We start from the raw sequence: 18451 nt of genomic DNA, 5'->3' as shown, positions 1-18451 counted from the left end.
GTGTAACTAATGATAATCGAATTGAGGATTTTTGTTCTAACTCGCTGTGGAATGTTTGTTTTCCTTGTACTTGTGTTCAAAGTATAAAAGTAAGTAGTACAAAATGTAACAAAGTATATGTTTCTCAGCCCACAATTTAAAAGTATAAAAAGTTGTTGAAAAGGTGGGACTATGATCTCACCTCGAGTGCACGAGTATAAATGTACTTCACAAAGTAAACGTGTGCATGAAAGTTGCTTAGCCTTGACCTAAACAAGTAAGTTATATCAATTGACCGGTTACAACACAAGGTCGGGCGAAATGTGTTCAATTAGTCCTATGGCTCGTTACGACTCGATTATGTAGCATGTGAATCAAATTGTCAAGTTTCATGCAAGATACAAGTACAGAAACAAGTTAGGAAGGTTGCATAATCATTTGGTTAAGTTTGACAAAAAGTCAAACTTTGGTCGGTCAAAGTCAACGAAAGTCAACACGTTCGGGTCGGGTCCCAAACTATTTTTCTAAGCTTAGAAGTCATATATGAGCATGTTGGCCAAGTTACATGTTAATCGGAGGTGCGTAGCATAGTTGGAATTAAACGAAAAAGTGCAAAGTTGGTCAGCCCCTGAACAAGGCAAATATCGCGCCGCGACATATGGTGGCCGCGCCGCGACAATGGGCGTGGCCTGGTGCCTGGTCAGTTTCAAAAGTTCAAGTCTTGATCCAAAATTCAATTTAGCACAAAACGCAAACCGTAAACACTTAGAACGCGTATCTTATATCGTTTGAAAGCTCTTTTGACGAGTAGTACAACTAACTACTTTTCACCAAACAAAAACATCAATTTCAAAAACCGAAATCTCATCAAGTGATCATTATAGGGTTATTTTCAAAGTTTCAAGTTCGTAAAACGTATTTTATGATTCGGGAATCCAATTTACACATACGATATGCCGTTTCGAAGGTAATTAAGCATACATTGCATCTAAACACTTACTAACAACATTAACAAGCATTCAACGCATCAAAAGTTCATTTCAAAGTCTATCAACCCTAACCAAAATTCACAAAAATCAATAATCATGTGTTTGAAGTTTTCTTAATCAACCTACGCATCAAAACGAAGCTAGTGATACTAGTAACACAATTAAAACATGAACTTTAACAATCAAACAACATTTAATCTTCCAAAATGCAAGATTAAGCAAACCCATTTCAAATGTTCAAACTAGTTACTCAAAACAACAAATCGAGCAAGTAAATCATATATTCATGCTAGACACGAGCCATAGACACTAACTAACACAATTTCAAGTCAAAAACACGAATTTATAGAAATCTAGAGTTTTTAGAAAGTTACCCAAAATCGGTGTGGTTAGTATCAAATCGTAGAGAATGATGAGAGGATCAAGAATATGTAGTCGGATTTGTTGTGAGCTTCCAAGATTGAATTTAGATGATGAATGAATGGAATGGGTTTATGTGTGTGTTCTTGAGATGGAGAGAAAAGAGATGAGGGAGATGATGGAATGAATGAATGGTGGAAAAATGGGTTGACTAGTTGACCTAGTCAACTAGTTTGCCCATTTGGCAACTCCGGTCCCTCGAGTTTCAAAGCGGGTGCGGAATTTAACCGATCGAATATTTTTAAAACGCAAGTTAACGAGAGATGTTGTAATCGAGTAACGGGATTATCAAGAACACTGGTTAACGAAGTGTACAAATATAGGGACGAGAGATGTCATTTAAAAAAAAAGACGGTGTTAAAATAAATTTAACGGAAAAACGCGGGATGTTACACACATAATCAAATCATTTTATCTATAGTAATCAAAAATGATAAAACTCTATTTATCGACTCCTATTCGTCATGAAAACATTCTTATTGTTATCCATGACGACCTCGATCAAATTTCAGGGATGAAATTTCTTTAACGGGTAGGTACTGTGACGACCCGGAAATTTTCGACCAAATTTAAACTTAATCTTTATATGACTCCGATACGATAAGCAAAGTCTGTAATGTCGAGTCTCAAAAATTTTGAACTGTTTCATATATTCAATTGACCTTCGACCATTCCCGACGATTCACGAACCACTATCTGTAAATAAATATATATATATATATATATATATATATATATATATATATATTTATTAATTTGAAATAGAAACTTATATGATTTAATTCATTTGTGTAAATAAAATAATATATGATATTATTATAAATATATGATATTATTATAAATATATATATATATATATATATATATATATATATATATATATATATATATATATATATATTTATGAAAAGTATATATTGAATATATATGATTTAGAATTTATTTAATAAACAATCGTATCACTCGTTTGTCATCTTGATAGTTATTAATCAAGTTAAAACGAACTTACATGATTTTAAAATAAACGGTGATCCAAAAATGAGTTTTATAAATTATAGACTTATTAAAAATGTATTTAGGAGCTGTTTGTTAAATTTTAGAACTTTTTATATTTTACCCAGAATTGAGAGGGACGGTTGATGTAATTTTTATTTGACAAATTAAGGATCGAATTTTATACCATAATGACCAAAATAAATAAATATAATTATTGTAAAAATTTGGGATTTTTCTAAAGATTTTTATCTGTCAATGATTAACAATGGAGCACGAAATCCAGTCCGTAAAAGAAATTTAAATCAATAATTCATGGCTTCTATTTCTATCACACGTTTAATTGAAATATAATAATATTTACTATTATTATATTTATACTACTTTTTTTGTCACTATCTATCTCTTCTTTATATGTATATATATATATATATATATATATATATATATATATATATATATATATATATATATATATATATATATATATATAATACATATTTGATCAATGGAATCCATCTATCTGTTTCTATCAACTTGTAGTTCAAATTATTGATTTAAAATACTATTCGAGCACTGTGTATGCACGATCCTTTTTCCAATTCTAATATGAAAATGAATATAATATAATATTAAATACATTATTATAACTAATCTAATCTAATATATATATATATATATACACACTTCTGCCATTCATAAACTATAATCACCAAGAGCTCTTCACCACCACCCTCTTCTTCACTTGAAAACCCGTTTACATTACTAACACCATAACAGACCCATTGGCTGCATGTCCCTTGCTACAGCCGAAGATCACCAACTTCATCCACCATCCCAATTCGTCATCTCTAAACCAAACAACCATCTTCACGTCTCATTTTTTTTTTATGTTTTCTTGTTTTCTGTCGATAACCATTATGGCAAATTGGCAATCACTATAAGTCTATAACCCCCATCTACACCACAACCAACACCTTCTCGTTTCCTGATTCACAACACAACCACCATCGATTAACCCTCAAAAATTATCACGATCTCGATCTCTTAGTTTGTTTCCTGCTTCATCATGCTTGACTTCTAGAGACCATCAGTCATCACCACCATGAAACTACAACTATATATTTTTTTTTCTTTGTGTCGATATCAAAACAAACCCAAGAATCAAGATCAAAACACAACACGCAATTCTAGTTCATATTCGATTAAAAACCCAAGAACCCGATCACTTTCGGCCACCCACAACACTAACCACCGTTCTATCGATACATATTTTTCTTCATCTTGTTTCTCCTCACTACTACAAACTGCTATGTTCTTGATTCTGTTCGATTATTGTGAAACTATACTACAAAACCCTTTTGCTCACTGCTACGTTTTCTATTTTGGTTATACAACGATGATGTTAAACGGGTATGATGATGATACGCTATATAGATAGCGATGATTATGATGTTTATTATGACGATGATGGCAATTAGATAAAGATAGATGATAAATAGTGTATGAGGTATAAAGTGTGATGATGACGGGAAAGAGAATGATGCTGTTGCCCCATATTTTTTTTTATTCGTAATTCGTTCCTGTATTGTTTAAACCAAACCCTTTTTAAGTTGTTTCATGGATCACCCTTCTGTTGGGCTTATTTTACTTATTGGGTTACTACTTGTTACTTGGGCTCTTGAAGCAACTTGGGCCCGAGTTGCAAACCCATCAGTTTTTCTGTTTCTATGGTTGTCGAGCAAGGGAAGAATTACAAAATAACGATGATGATACGTGTATGATAATGAGATGATAAAGGATTAGTGATGATGATGGTTATGTTTAAAAAATGATGATCACGATGATGATACAACGGTAGTTATGATAATGATGGTTACGGTATTGATAATGATAACATGATTATGATGATCGATGTAGGGATTATGATGTCGATATTAATGATGATTAGGATTAGGTTTTGATGGCGATTATGATAGTGATGATGATGGTGATGCATGATGTTATGATAATGATAATAAGATGATGATGATGATGATGATGGCGTTATGATTATGATCATGATGATCGTGGTGATGAGGTACATGATGATGTTGTGATGTTATAATCAGAAAAAAATCATGATCATGGGAGTAGTTAAGGATGTTATCGGGTTAGTGGGACGTCGCGGGTTCAAACCCGGACTTGGGATTTTTTTAAGGACAACTTCTATGAGGTAGTATTACTTTTACCATTATTATTATTATTATTATTATTATTATTATTATTATTATTATTATTATTATTATTATTATTATTATTATTATTATTATTATTATTATCGTATCATTATTAGTATTAATACAAGTATTAATATTTACATTATCATTATAATTATTATGATTAATAGTTATTATTAAGTATTATTATTATCATTAATATCATTATTATTATTAAAATAAGTATTATTTATATTTATATCATTATAATTATCATTATAGGAAAAAAATTTATTATTATAGTTATCATAGTTATTATTATTACTACTATTATTATTGTCATTATTATTAAAAAATAAAATTTTTATTTAAGATTATCACTTTTGTTAGAATTATCATTATTATTAAAAATAGCATTTTTAATATTATTATTATTATTATTATTATTATTATTATTATTATTATTATTATTATTATTATTACTATTATTATTATCATTATTATTTTTAACTTTATTTTTATTAGTATTCTTATTATTATTATAATTATTATTAGTCTAATTATTATTATCATAAAAAGATACTTTTTATTTATTATTATTAATATTATTTTATCAATTAACTATTAGTTATATAAAACTATACTTAAATACATGTAATATAACTATATTTTTATTTATTTAAAGTACAAAAAAAAAATGAATACATTTATGAAACATACGAGTTATTAATATAAAATGATATCACTAATAAATATATATATATATAAATGTGATCGATTACAATCATGTGTGTTAATATAATATATAAATGATATAGGTTCGTGAATCCGAGGCCAACCCTGCATTGTTCAGTTCCGTCGTATGCATATTTTTACTACAAAATATCGTATCGTGAGTTTCATTTGCTCCCTTTTTATATATATTTTTGAGACTGAGAATACATGCACTGATTTTATAAATGTTTTACGAAATAGACACAAGTGATCAAAAACTACATTCTATGGTTGGATTATGAATATTGAATATCACCCCTTTTTAGCTTGGTAATCTAATAATTAGGAAACGGGTATGGCCCCTAATTGATGCGAATCCTAAAGATAGATCTATGGACCTCGACAAGTCCCATCCGGGGTACGGATGCTTTAGTACTTCGAGATTATTATTATACAGACGAGAGGTTCTGTTTGGGGATATTCTATGCATTAAAGTTAAGTCGGTTATCAAGCGTTCACCATATGAATGATTTTTAATTCGCGGGTTACGCGTATTATTTTGTACCCGGGTTACGTGTACAATTAAATATATGAAATCTTGTGGTCTATTAAAGTGATGGAAATGAATGTTTATGATAAACTAATGAACTCACCAACCTTTTGGTTGACACTTGAAAGCATGTTTATTCTCAGGTTTGAAAGAAATCTTCCGCTGTGCATTTGTTCATTTTAGAGATATTACTTGGAGTCATTCATGACATATTTCAAAAGACGTTGCATTCAAGTCGTTGAGTTCAATAAAGATTATTATGACAGATTAGGTCAATTATTGTTGGATATATTATGAAATCGTATGCATGCCGTCAACTTTCGATGTAATGAAAATTTGTCTTTTAAAAACGAATGCAATGTTTGAAAAATGTATCATATAGAGGTCAAGTACCTCGCGATGTAACCAATTGTAATGTATTCGTCCAGATGGATTAGGACGTGTCGCTTCATGAGATTTGTACGGACAACTATGTTAAGAGCTTTAACCCCGAGAGATTTCTCTCGCTCTTTTCTGCTTAAAGCATTCGCCACAACATTCGCTTTGCCCGGATGGTATTGAAGTTCGCAGTTATAATCGTTAAGTAGTTCCATCCAACGTCGTTGTCTCCTGTTGAGCTGTTTCTGATCAAATATGTGCTGTAAACTCTGATGGTCGGTGATGATAGTAAACTTGGTTCCATACAGGTAGTGTCTCCACATTTTAAGTGCAAAGACAACAGCTCTTAATTCAAGGTCGTGCGTAGTGTAGTTCTGCTCGTGAATCTTTAACTGACATGATCCATAAGCAATAACCTTATTTTTTTGCATAAGCACGCTACCCATTCCTTGACGTGAGGCATCACAATAAACAACAAAATCTTCACTTCCCTTGGGTAGAGACAATACCGGTGCAGTTGTTAACTTCTCCTTCAACAACTAAAATACAGTTTCTTGCGATTCTGACCACTCATACTTCTTGCCCTTATGAGTCAACGCGATTAATGGTAGGACAATCTTAGAGAATCCTTCGATGAATCTCCAGTAATAACCAGCTAGACCCAAAAATTGTCGGATCTGAGTTGGCGTCTTTAGAGTTTCCCAATTATTAACAGACTCAATCTTTGCTGGGTCGACCTGTATTCCATTGGCCCCTACAACATGGCCAAGAAATTATACTTCTGGTAACCAAAAGTCACACTTAGAGAACTTTGCATACAACTGCTCTTTTCTAAGCATGGTCAATATCGATCGTAGGTGCTGTTCGTGCTCTTACTTGTTCTTGGAGTACACCAATATATCATCAATAAACACAATGACAAATTTATCTAGGTATGGCTTACACACACGGTTCATGAGGTCTATGAACACTGCCGGTGCGTTCGTCAAACCAAACGGCATCACTGTAAACTCATAATGTCCATAACGTGTTCTAAACGCCATCTTCGGGACATCCGCTTCTTTGACCTTTAATTGGTGATACCCGGATCTCAAATCAATTTTCGAATAACAACTAGATCCCTGTAGTTGATCAAATAAGTCATCCATCCTCGGTAGCGGATACCGATTCTTGATTGACAACTTGTTCAATTCTCTGTAGTCGATACACAATCTCATCGACCCGTCCTTCTTTTTAACAAACAAGACCGGAGCTCGAACTATGAACTCCTCGGTCGTAAAGTTCACCTGGTTGCGCCAGACACGGATCAAAGTATTACAACCCCGATGTTCTTCACCATGGGGAGTTCTTATTTAATGTGAGCACCTTGCTCCTCAACTTGGCATTCATAGCCAACAACTCTTATAGCTCTAGGGGTAAGGTCTAAACGGTGCGCGTGCCCCTGGGGCTGCACCTGGCACTAGATCAACCTGAAATTCATCTCCCGATGAGGTGGAAGACCAGGTACTCCTCCGGGAGGACCTTAAGGAAAAATTTCTAGCGGTTAGGATATCTCCGGGTCCCTTAAATGTTGATTCAATTTTACTCACATGTGCCTGAATTGTGAGACATTCTCATCTCATGTACTTCTGGACCTTCGAGTAATTAGTGTAACATGACGGTGTACTGATCTCCTCTCCGTACACCATTATTATCGGTGAAAGGAATTCGAGTAGCCTTCTGGTCGGGACTGCCTCGATTGTATCGTCAGATAACTTGTTTGTTTCAACCATGAGGTTAAAACTTCCCAGCTTAATAGTTCTATATGGTACACGTTGTCTAATGAAGGTATATGATTATAGACGTTGTGACCAAATTCTCTAGCGTTAAAACTTCTATCAGTGCGGGTGTTAACAGTATATATAAACATTATGATCGATGAGTAAGAACAAACTCGTGACGAATTTCATGAAGAACGATACTGAACAAGGTGTAATGGCAACTCAACTAAAATCTGATATCTAATCAAAGGAGTCGGTGCAGATTTCCAAACGTATGCGTCTCGCGGAAAACAGATGAAGTGTAGTTCACGTCAATGCATTCAAAGTCGGTTGGTGGTGTTCTTAGGTATAAAGAAATGATTGCTACTTAAGGAAAGCACGTTAGAACAAATTGAGGAGGGATACGGTAACAAGTTGTACTTACTAGTTGCAATGAGTGGTGGTGTTAGCGATAAGCAGCGATAGGTTGTATGGTGCAGTGATGATAGTAGTGACGAATAAGTTATTAGGTAGTATACTCGTATCATAAGTACACACATGTATATTAACGCACCCAATAATGCATAATTGTTATCAGTTGGTAGACTCTTGTTGGGAAACAAAAGCGTGAAACTGCGGGTGGCTGAATGATAGGTAAGTTGGAAGTCAAGTAGACAACACTACTACATATTGTGCGGGCTGTTACCAGGAATTCCTCCTCTAAGGACGTATCAGAAATGAGTTGTGAAGCACAGTAGCGAGTAGTAAAACGTGGAGGTGTTAGTAGTGACGAGTTGTACTTTGTAGTGGTAAGTGGTAATTAGTAGTATTTAGTAGTGGCAAGTAGCAAGGGGTAGCACTAAGTAGTAATGACAAGCAGTGAGAAGTAGTGATCAGTCATGACTAGCAGTGAGAGGCGACGTTGAGTAGTATTTAGCATCGATAAACAGTACTGAGTAGTGGCATGAGATGACGAGTGTGTCCAAGTAGTGTCTTTGTAGTGACAAGTATTGATCAGTGGTGACGGACGGTGTCGAGCAGTGACGAGTTGTGTCATGATTACAAGTTACTTACAAGTTATATTAGCAAATAATTTGCACAATGTAAGTTTCTTATCACATTTGAGATTACACGGTTTGTTCTCTTAAACGTTGTTTATCCAAGTAACCTACTTGACTCGGCCCCAATTCCTTATTTTGTGATATCGAAACTTCTATATGAGTTACCGTAATGTAATCCCGGTCATTACATTACGCTATCTCACATTTCCATTCTATATCACTCCATAAGTTCAAGATGGCGTATTCAACTTAATTCAGTTAAATCTCGTGTCGCGTGTACGTATGTGATTCGTGATGCAGTATTTAGTCTAAGTCCATATCGTATGGGTATAACGTGTATATGTATGCGATGTATTGTGTTGCCCTACATGTAGTATAGTGACACATACAGTGCAAGTATGGTGCATAAAAGTCATCCAAGACATACGGCTATAGACTAGACTTCACTAATGTGCCCTACGGTTAGACACACTAATGTATCCTAGTTCCCTATAGCCAAAGCTCTGATACCATATGTAACACCCCGCCAAATTTTCATCTAACGGAATGTTAACTCTGGTCCCAGTGCTTGGCTTGACTTCTATGTAACATCAATATTCTACAGCGGAAACGATCAATACCTAAGAATGAAACACGTAAAATGGATCAACAATAATGTTGACCGAATCTACAGGTTTTAGGTAATCAATACAGTATGTTTAAGAAATAATATTTCGAAAACGTTTATTAGTGGAAGACCACCAAGTTTTAATGTTTAAAGTTTGTAGACAACTCCGTGTCCCGTTTCAAAAGTTTGTTGACACTACCATGTCAAGTTTCAAATATCTGTAGACAATACCATGTCAAGTTTTATCTCATTTGTTCGTAATCACAGTTTTACATAACGTTGTATAGTATCTGAAAATAGTTATCAGAAAATAGTTTAAGTTCCTTGACCACGAGATTTTACAAGTACAACTCCAAGTTGCGAAACGTTTGCATAATCTATGAGCACCTGAATACTAGCAATGACCCGAGTATAGAACATACTATACCCGCATTTACCTCATAAAATGTTATACACTTGTTCGAGTGTATCTAATGTTCAAAGTAAATGCACCACAGTTAATAATGTAGGGTGAGGTTGTCAACCTAACGGATCCGTCCATCTAAATTGTGCTTACACCGATGGTATTAAAAGTATTCAAGCTAGAGGCTTTTTGAACAAACTCAATATGCATATATAGTACTCGTGTCAATACATAAGTATTTGATAATGTAAGTATAACAGCGTGTATTCTCATCCCTGAAAACATGTAAAAAGCGGGACTGTAGACTCACCTTTGAATAAAGCTCGGATTGAAAAGACAAATGACTTGTACGGTTTATAGCCGAGTAATGCAACCTAAGTATACGTATTTAGGTTGGTCAATAAATATGTCCTAAACAAATGTGGTTTCATAGTATAAGTTGTCTTATTTCTTGACTCAACGCGTTTCAAAGTAAAAGTCAACATATAGTTAACTAGATCATGCAAGTCAAACAAAGTCAACTGAAGTCAAACTTGGTCAAAGTAGTCAACTAAGGTCAATATCAGTAGGTTAATGTCAAATGTTGGTCAACATATCAAACCTAAGTCAAACAACACGTTTTGGATCATAAATGGTCAATTTCACAATTTCAGTTTATCGTTGTGCACAAAGTTCATGTACATGTAGCAAACTTAGCATATTATCTCATAGTAAAAAATTCATGCAAACATGGCAAACTCTAGATCATAAGTATACACAAAATCTATTCCAAAAAGTCCGGCCAGGGTCTCATACGATAATTAAAAGTCAGGAATCAGAAGGGGTACTTTTATGGTTTGCCAAGTCAGTTTTTGACCGCGCACTGATTTCATTTTGGATATATCTGGAGCTAGGGACATGTAATTGACACAAGACCAGTGGCCATGGTTCAAGGACAAGTCAAACTAACACATATCAAAAATTGAGCAATTTTTGTTTAGCCAATTTGTACAGTTTATTCGTGCAAGTTGAATGTTCAGTTTTCAGCTCAATTCAGAAGTTACACAAAGTATGACACTAGTTTTCAGCTCATCATTTCACCTTTTTTTTGTCTTCAACAATAAAAGAAGCAACTTTTATAAAAGAACCAACCCTTCAATGTTACCAAAAGATGTCGAAAAAAATTATTTTTTCAAAAAAAATCAACTACCTTTTTTTTTTTCCTTCCTCAACGATAAAAGAGACAACTTTCATAAAAGAAACAACCCTTCAATGCTACCAAAAGATGTCGAAAAACATTCTTTTTGAAATGTCCCGTTCATATTAATTATAAACGTTCCATATTAATTGATTTCGTTGCGAGGTTTTGACCTCTATATGAGACGTTTTTCAAAGACTGCATTCATTTTTAAAACAACCATAACCTTTATTTTATCAATAAAGGTTTTAAAAACATTACGTAGATTATCAAATAATGATAATCTAAAATATACTGTTTACACACGACCATTACATAATGGTTTACAATAGAAATATATTACATCGACATATGTTTCTTGAATGCAGTTTTTACACAATATCATACAAACATGGACTCCAAATCTTGTCCTTATTTTAGTATGCAACAGCGGAAACTCTTAGTATTCACCTGAGAATAAACATGCTTTAAACGTCAACAAAAAATGTTGGTGAGTTATAGGTTTAACCTATATATATCAAATCGTAACAATAGACCACAAGATTTCATATTTCAATACACATCCCATACATAGAGATAAAAATCATTCATATGGTGAACACCTGGTAACCGACATTAACAAGATGCATTAATAAGAATATCCCCATCATTCCGAGACACCCTTTGGATATGATATAAATTTCGAAGTACTAAAGCATCCGGTACTTTGGATGGGGTTTGTTAGGCCCAATAGATCTATCTTTAGGATTCGCGTCAATTAGGGTGTCTGTTCCCTAATTCTTAGATTATCAGACTTAATAAAAAGGGGCATATTCGATTTCGATAATTCAACCATAGAATGTAGTTTCACGTACTTGTTTCTATTTTGTAAATCATTTATAAAACCTGCATGTATTCTCATCCCAAAAATATTAGATTTTAAAAGTGGGACTATAACTCACTTTCACAGATATTTCCTTTCTCGGAAATAAGACTTGGCCACGGATCGATTCACGAACCTATACAAATATGTACATATATATCAAAGTATGGTAAAAATATAATTACAACCATTTTTATTATGTTTTAAAGATTTGAGTGTATTAAGTTAGCTATCCTCGTTAGTAACCTACAACTAGTTGTCCACAGTTAGATGTACAGAAATAAATCGATATATATTATCTTGAATCAATCCACGACCCAGTGTATACACGTCTCAGGCTAGATCACAACTCAAAGTATATATATTTTTGGAATTCACCTCAACCCTGTATAGCTAACTCCAACATTACTGCATATAGAGTGTCTATGGTTGTTCCAAATAATATATATACATGGGTCGATATGATATGTCAAAACATTTGCATACGTGTCTATGGTATCCCAAGATTACATAATATATTAGAATACATGTATAATATAATATAAGTTATCTAGGATATGATTTGTATAGATTTGTTAAACATTTCCCGTAGCTAAAAAGATCAAAAATATCCAATCTTGTTTTACCCATAACTTCTTCATTTTAAATCCGTTTTGAGTGAATCAAATTGCTATGGTTTCATATTGAACTCTAATTTAAGAATCCAAACAGAAAAAGTATAGATTTATAGTCGGAAATTTAAGTTACATGTCAATTACTAAAGAGGTAGTCATTTCCGTCGAAAGAACGACATCTTGATGACCATTTTGAAAAACATACTTTCACTTTGAGTTTAACCAAGATTTTTGGATATAGTTTCATGTACATATGAAAAATCATTTTCCCAGAAGAACAACTTTTAAATCAAAGTTTATCATAGTTTTTAATTATCCAAACCAAAACAGCCCCCGGTTTCACTACGACGGCGTATATCCGATTTTATGGTGTTCATCGTGTTTCCAGGTTTTAAATCATTAAGTTAGCATATCATATAGATATAGAACATGTGTTTAGTTGATTTTAAAAGTCAAGTTAGAAGGATTAACTTTTGTTTGCGAACAAGTTTAGAATTAACTAAACTATGTTCTAGTGATTACAAGTTTAAACCTTCGAATAAGATAACTTTATATGTATGAATCGAATGATGTTATGAACATCATTACTACCTCAAGTTTTCTGGATAAAACTACTGGAAATGAGAAAAATGGATCTAGCTTCAAAGGATCCTTGGATGGCTTGAAAGTTCTTGAAGCAGAATCATGACACGAAAACAGTTCAAGTAAGATTTTCACTCGAAATAAGATTGTTATAGTTGTAGAAATTGAATCAAAGTTTGAATATGAATATTACCTTGAATTAGAAAGATAACCTACTGTAAATAACAAAGGTTCCTTGATCTTAGATGATTACTTGGAATGGATTAGAAAGCTTGGAAGTAGACTTGCAAACTTGGAAGTATTCTTGATTTTTATGAAACTATACTTATGAAATTTATGAAGAACACTTAGAACTTGAAGATGGAACTTGAGAGAGATCAATTAGATGAAGAAAATTGAAGAATGAAAGTGTTTGTAGGTGTTTTTGGTCGTTGGTATATGGATTAGATATAAAGGATATGTAATTTTGTTTTCATGTAAATAAGTCATGAATGATTACTCATATTTTTGTAATTTTATGAGATATTTCATGCTAGTTGCCAAATGATGGTTCCCACATGTGTTAGGTAACTCACATGGGATGCTAAGAGCTGATCATTGGAGTGTATATACCAATAGTACATACATCTAAAAGCTGTATATTGTACGAGTACGAATACGGGTGCATACGAGTAGAATTGTTGATTAAACTGAACGAGGATGTAATTGTAAGCATTTTTGTTAAGTAGAAGTATTTTGATAAGTGTCTTGAAGTCTTTCAAAAGTGTATGAATACATATTAAAACACTACATGTATATACATTTTAACTGAGTCGTTAAGTCATCGTTAGTCGTTACAAGTAAATGTTGTTTTGAAACCTTTAGGTTAACGATCTTGTTAAATGTTGTTAACCCATTGTTTATTATATCAAATGAGATGTTAAATTGTTACATTATCATGATATTATGATATATAATATATCTTAGTATGATATATATACAGTTAAATGTCATTACAACGATAATCGTTACATATATGTCTCGTTTCGAAATCATTAAGTTAGTAGTCTTATTTTTACATATGTAGTTCATTGTTAATACACTTAATGATATAATTACTTATCATTTAACATAATTAACCAAGTGTATCAATATCTTAATATGATTCATATGTACCTAGTAAGATGTTGTTATAACGATAATCATTATATATATCGTTTTCGAGTTTCTTAATTTAATAGTCTCATTTTTATGTATATAATTCATTGTTAAAATACCTAATGAGATACTTACTTATAATAAAATCATGTTAACTATATATATAACCATATATATGTCATCGTATAGTTTTTACAAGTTTTAACGTTCGTGAATCACCGGTCAACTTGGGTGGTCAATTGTCTATATGAAACCTATTTCAATTAATCAAGTCTTAACAAGTTTGATTGCTTAACACGTTGGAAACATTTAGTCATGTATATATCAATCTCAATTAATATATATAAACATGAAAAAGTTCGGGTCACTACACTTTTTTACAAAATAGATCAACTAACTTTAAAAAAAAAAAGAATGTGAAAAGAAGCAACGTTCACAAAAGGAACAACCCTACAATGTTAGATGTCGAAAAAAATTCTTTTTTACAAAATAAATCGAGACTTTTTTTTTTTAACTCGCATTCAAAACGGAGCTCCCGGCGCGAAGCGAGGGCTCCACAACTAGTTGGTACTATTATCGGCATTTTCTGTTTAATTTCAGCTGTAAATTTACTAAATTCAGAGTTCATATATGTGGCTTTTAAACTTTTTATAATGTTATTAGGGCTTATCAAGTTCGTGACTTTATTATTAATTTGCTACACTTTAACTGTTATTGATAATACCCAATTGTGATTAATTGACTTGTTGTAATTCAAGATTTAAGTTCCATATTTTGGTTTATAGGTAACCCTTATTAGTGTCAACTTTCATTTGGTTTTGGATATACATTTTTTATTGGATTTAAAGATATGGCAAAATGTATATCACAATTGCAATTATGGATCCCTTTAGAAACTCGAGATTCGATTGAGGGGCTAACAGTTTTTAGAACGAGAGTTTCAACTTTGAAGGTGAACAATGGTAAACATAACAATGTTGCTTTGTATACACCAAGAATAACATGTTCATCAATTAATAATTTCAATAGTAAAGATTCATATAACAATGTACGACCCAAGGCTTATTTGCTTAGAGGTGAAGGAAACAATACAATAATTTTTCCAGAACAAGACGATAAGATTAACGAGAGTTTGAGAGATTCAACGAGGTCCGGGAGTTACAATGAGGCTAAGATTAAAGTGATTGGTGTTGGAGGAGGTGGGTCAAATGCGGTTAACCGTATGATTGAGCATGCAATGAAGGGTGTTGATTTTTGGATTGTGAACACTGATGTTCAAGCTATGAGAATGTCGCATGTTTTTGCGCATCAACGGTTGCAAACTGGTCAAGAGTTGACCCGAGGACTTGGTGCGGGTGGTAACCCTGATGTTGGTATGAATGCTGCTAAAGAAAGTAATGAATCGATCGAAGAAGCTCTTTCATGGTTCCGATATGGTTTTCGTCACTGTATGTTTATTTCTTTTAATCAACTTTTGCATAACTAGAAACACTATCATTTACAAAAGATTAACTGATTATGATTTGATGAGATTCTGATTTGTCTTACAATCAATGTTGTAAAAGTCGGCCGATGTGTTGGTCTGAGGACTAGCCTGTCCCGACTCACCCAAAAACGACTAAAAAGTCGGTCAACGCTAAAAAGTCGGGTCAAAATTGGGCTGATTCAGCCGAGTCGGGTATGAGTCGGTCAAAGTCAAAGTTAGGGCAAATATTTTATATTTAAAAAAAAAAAATTTGTCATATATTTCTGTTCTAGTCGAGTCAGGTCTGAGTCGGTCAAAGTCCACCTTTTCTTTTATGGATGTCCCATTTTTATTGTCCGCATCCGAAGATGGAATAATAATAAGATTATAATGCTCTTTTACTCCCTTAAAAAGTGCATGTAAAACAGAAATATGGGTACAATATAATGGGTAAATCTGTAAAGTAAGCAAAAATTACAGTTTGATAATGACATTTCTTAAATTGCGTGTTTTTTTGTCTGAGGACAATAGAATTGGGAAGGAGGGAGTACTAAAAGTCAACATTAGTCAACGCACGACTCGTCCCGACAGACTCGTTCCCGACTAACGACTTTTACAACTTGCTAATAATCACTTTATGTGTAGGCTGGAATGGGTGGAGGAACCGGTACAGGTGCAGCACCTGTGATTGCAGGAGTAGCAAAGTCAATGGGTATATTGACTGTTGGAATCATGACGACCCCGTTTTCATTTGAGGGTCGACGGAGAGCGGTTCAAGCACAAGAAGGAATTGCGTGTTTGAGAGAAAACGTGGACACATTGATTGTTATTCCAAATGATAAGTTATTGACTGCAATATCTCCGTCAACTCCTGTAACCGAAGCTTTTAATTTAGCTGATGATATTCTTCGACAAGTAATTACGGTACGGATTCGCTAATTATTAGTAAGAAAGAGTTATTATATAGAAAGTTATTCTAGTTTACGAATACATAGTTACTTTAAAATTGCATATACCGGGTTTGGTTAATGTTGATTTTGCTGATATTCGAGCGATTATGGCGAATGCAGGCTCGTCATTAATGGGGATATGAACTGCAGCTGGTAAGTTTTATATTTTTATATATTTCTATTTCTGTAATCCGTAAAATTAAGAGAGGCTAAGCATTAGGCAGTACCTTGTGTTTATCCACTAACATATTCTTGTAGTTTTTTGAATTCGATTAGCGTTTTCTTATTTATAGGGAAGACGAGGAGAGATGCTCCATTTAACGCGATTCTGATTTAACATTGGTATCAAAAGGGCTTCTGGAATTGTTTGGAATATAACTGGCGGTGCTGATATAACATTGCTTGAGGTATCTCCCTATTCGCTTTCTTGTTTCTGGTGGTTGTGATTAAAATGTGTTCAGTTTAAGTGTATATTTTGGCATCTTTTAAAAGATGTCATATCAATTTTATACGAGTAATCGATGGTGTGTTTGACATTCAAAGTCAAAGTAGTATAAATGAGGAAGTATCAAGGTTGTAAAAATCGCTACCCGGGTAGTACTCAGTCAGGACTTTTTAGGGAGTAGTCCGCAACTCTGGGAGTACTTGTATGTTGACCAAGTTTGACTATGATCGTTAACAATTTTGACTGACTTTCCGAGTCCCGAATTTTGGCCCAGTTTTGACCGATTTCCGAGTAATCCCGAGTTTTGAATGAGTACTCGCCGAGTTGCAAAAACCGAGTACTCGTCGAGAAATTTCGAGTTCTGCAACACCTGGAGTAAATTTCGATTTTCGGTTTTTGTTCAACATATTGTATATTTAGTTCAGATCTATCAAGATCTGCACGAAAGAATTGCAACATTATGTGGTCCCCTTCAAAATATGCAACATTTCATTTCCCAAGTTAAATGACTTATATGTAATGTGATGGTATACATTACACATTAATGGTCAACAACTCGAGTACTTACATGTACAAGTCGTTTTTCATATAAAATTGTATTGCCCATACTGATCCACCATTTAATCTGGTAAACTGCAGGTTAATACTGCAGCCGAGGTCATATACGATTTGGTGGACCCGAGTGCAAACTTGATCTTTGGAGCTGTCATTGACCCATCGATAAGTGGTGAAGTTCTAGCATTACTCCTACGCCACAAGCGTTTTACAACTTTTTTCCATCTCGATATAAATTCGAAAAAATATGTATAATGTCAATTCAGGTCAGCATCACGCTGATTGCAACTGGATTCAAGCGACAAGAAGAAACTGATGACCCGCCTCTTCAGGTACCATCGACACTTGATTATTTCGTATAGTATAGGATTTATTGTGTAACAGTGTAACCCTAATTGTATTACAACCATAATTTTAATTTTTATATATTCTGATCATATACAACACATAACCTTAAACAGGTATTTTCGCAATCTCCAACATTAGTCGATTATTTAACAGTTTCCTTAGGAGCCTAAAACAACTTCATAACCCTTCAACAACTTTATCAGAAGGCAGCTCGGTATTAATTCCCGACTTCTTAAGAAAGGAAGGTCGTTCGCACTACCCACGTGCTTAGCATACAACCATAAT

The 18451-nt window shown here is 33.4% G+C and overlaps 1 pseudogene; it reads left to right on the top strand.

The window, feature by feature from the left end:
- Positions 1 to 15253: 15253 nt before the first annotated feature.
- Positions 15254 to 18437, top strand: LOC139841185 (cell division protein FtsZ homolog 2-1, chloroplastic-like; annotated as a pseudogene).
- Positions 18438 to 18451: the final 14 nt, after the last annotated feature.

Source organism: Rutidosis leptorrhynchoides, chromosome 4 (genome assembly GCF_046630445.1).
Source record: "Rutidosis leptorrhynchoides isolate AG116_Rl617_1_P2 chromosome 4, CSIRO_AGI_Rlap_v1, whole genome shotgun sequence".
NCBI lineage: Eukaryota > Viridiplantae > Streptophyta > Magnoliopsida > Asterales > Asteraceae > Rutidosis > Rutidosis leptorrhynchoides.
Note: the sequence above shows the minus strand (reverse complement) of the source record. Positions and strands in the feature narration are given on the sequence as shown.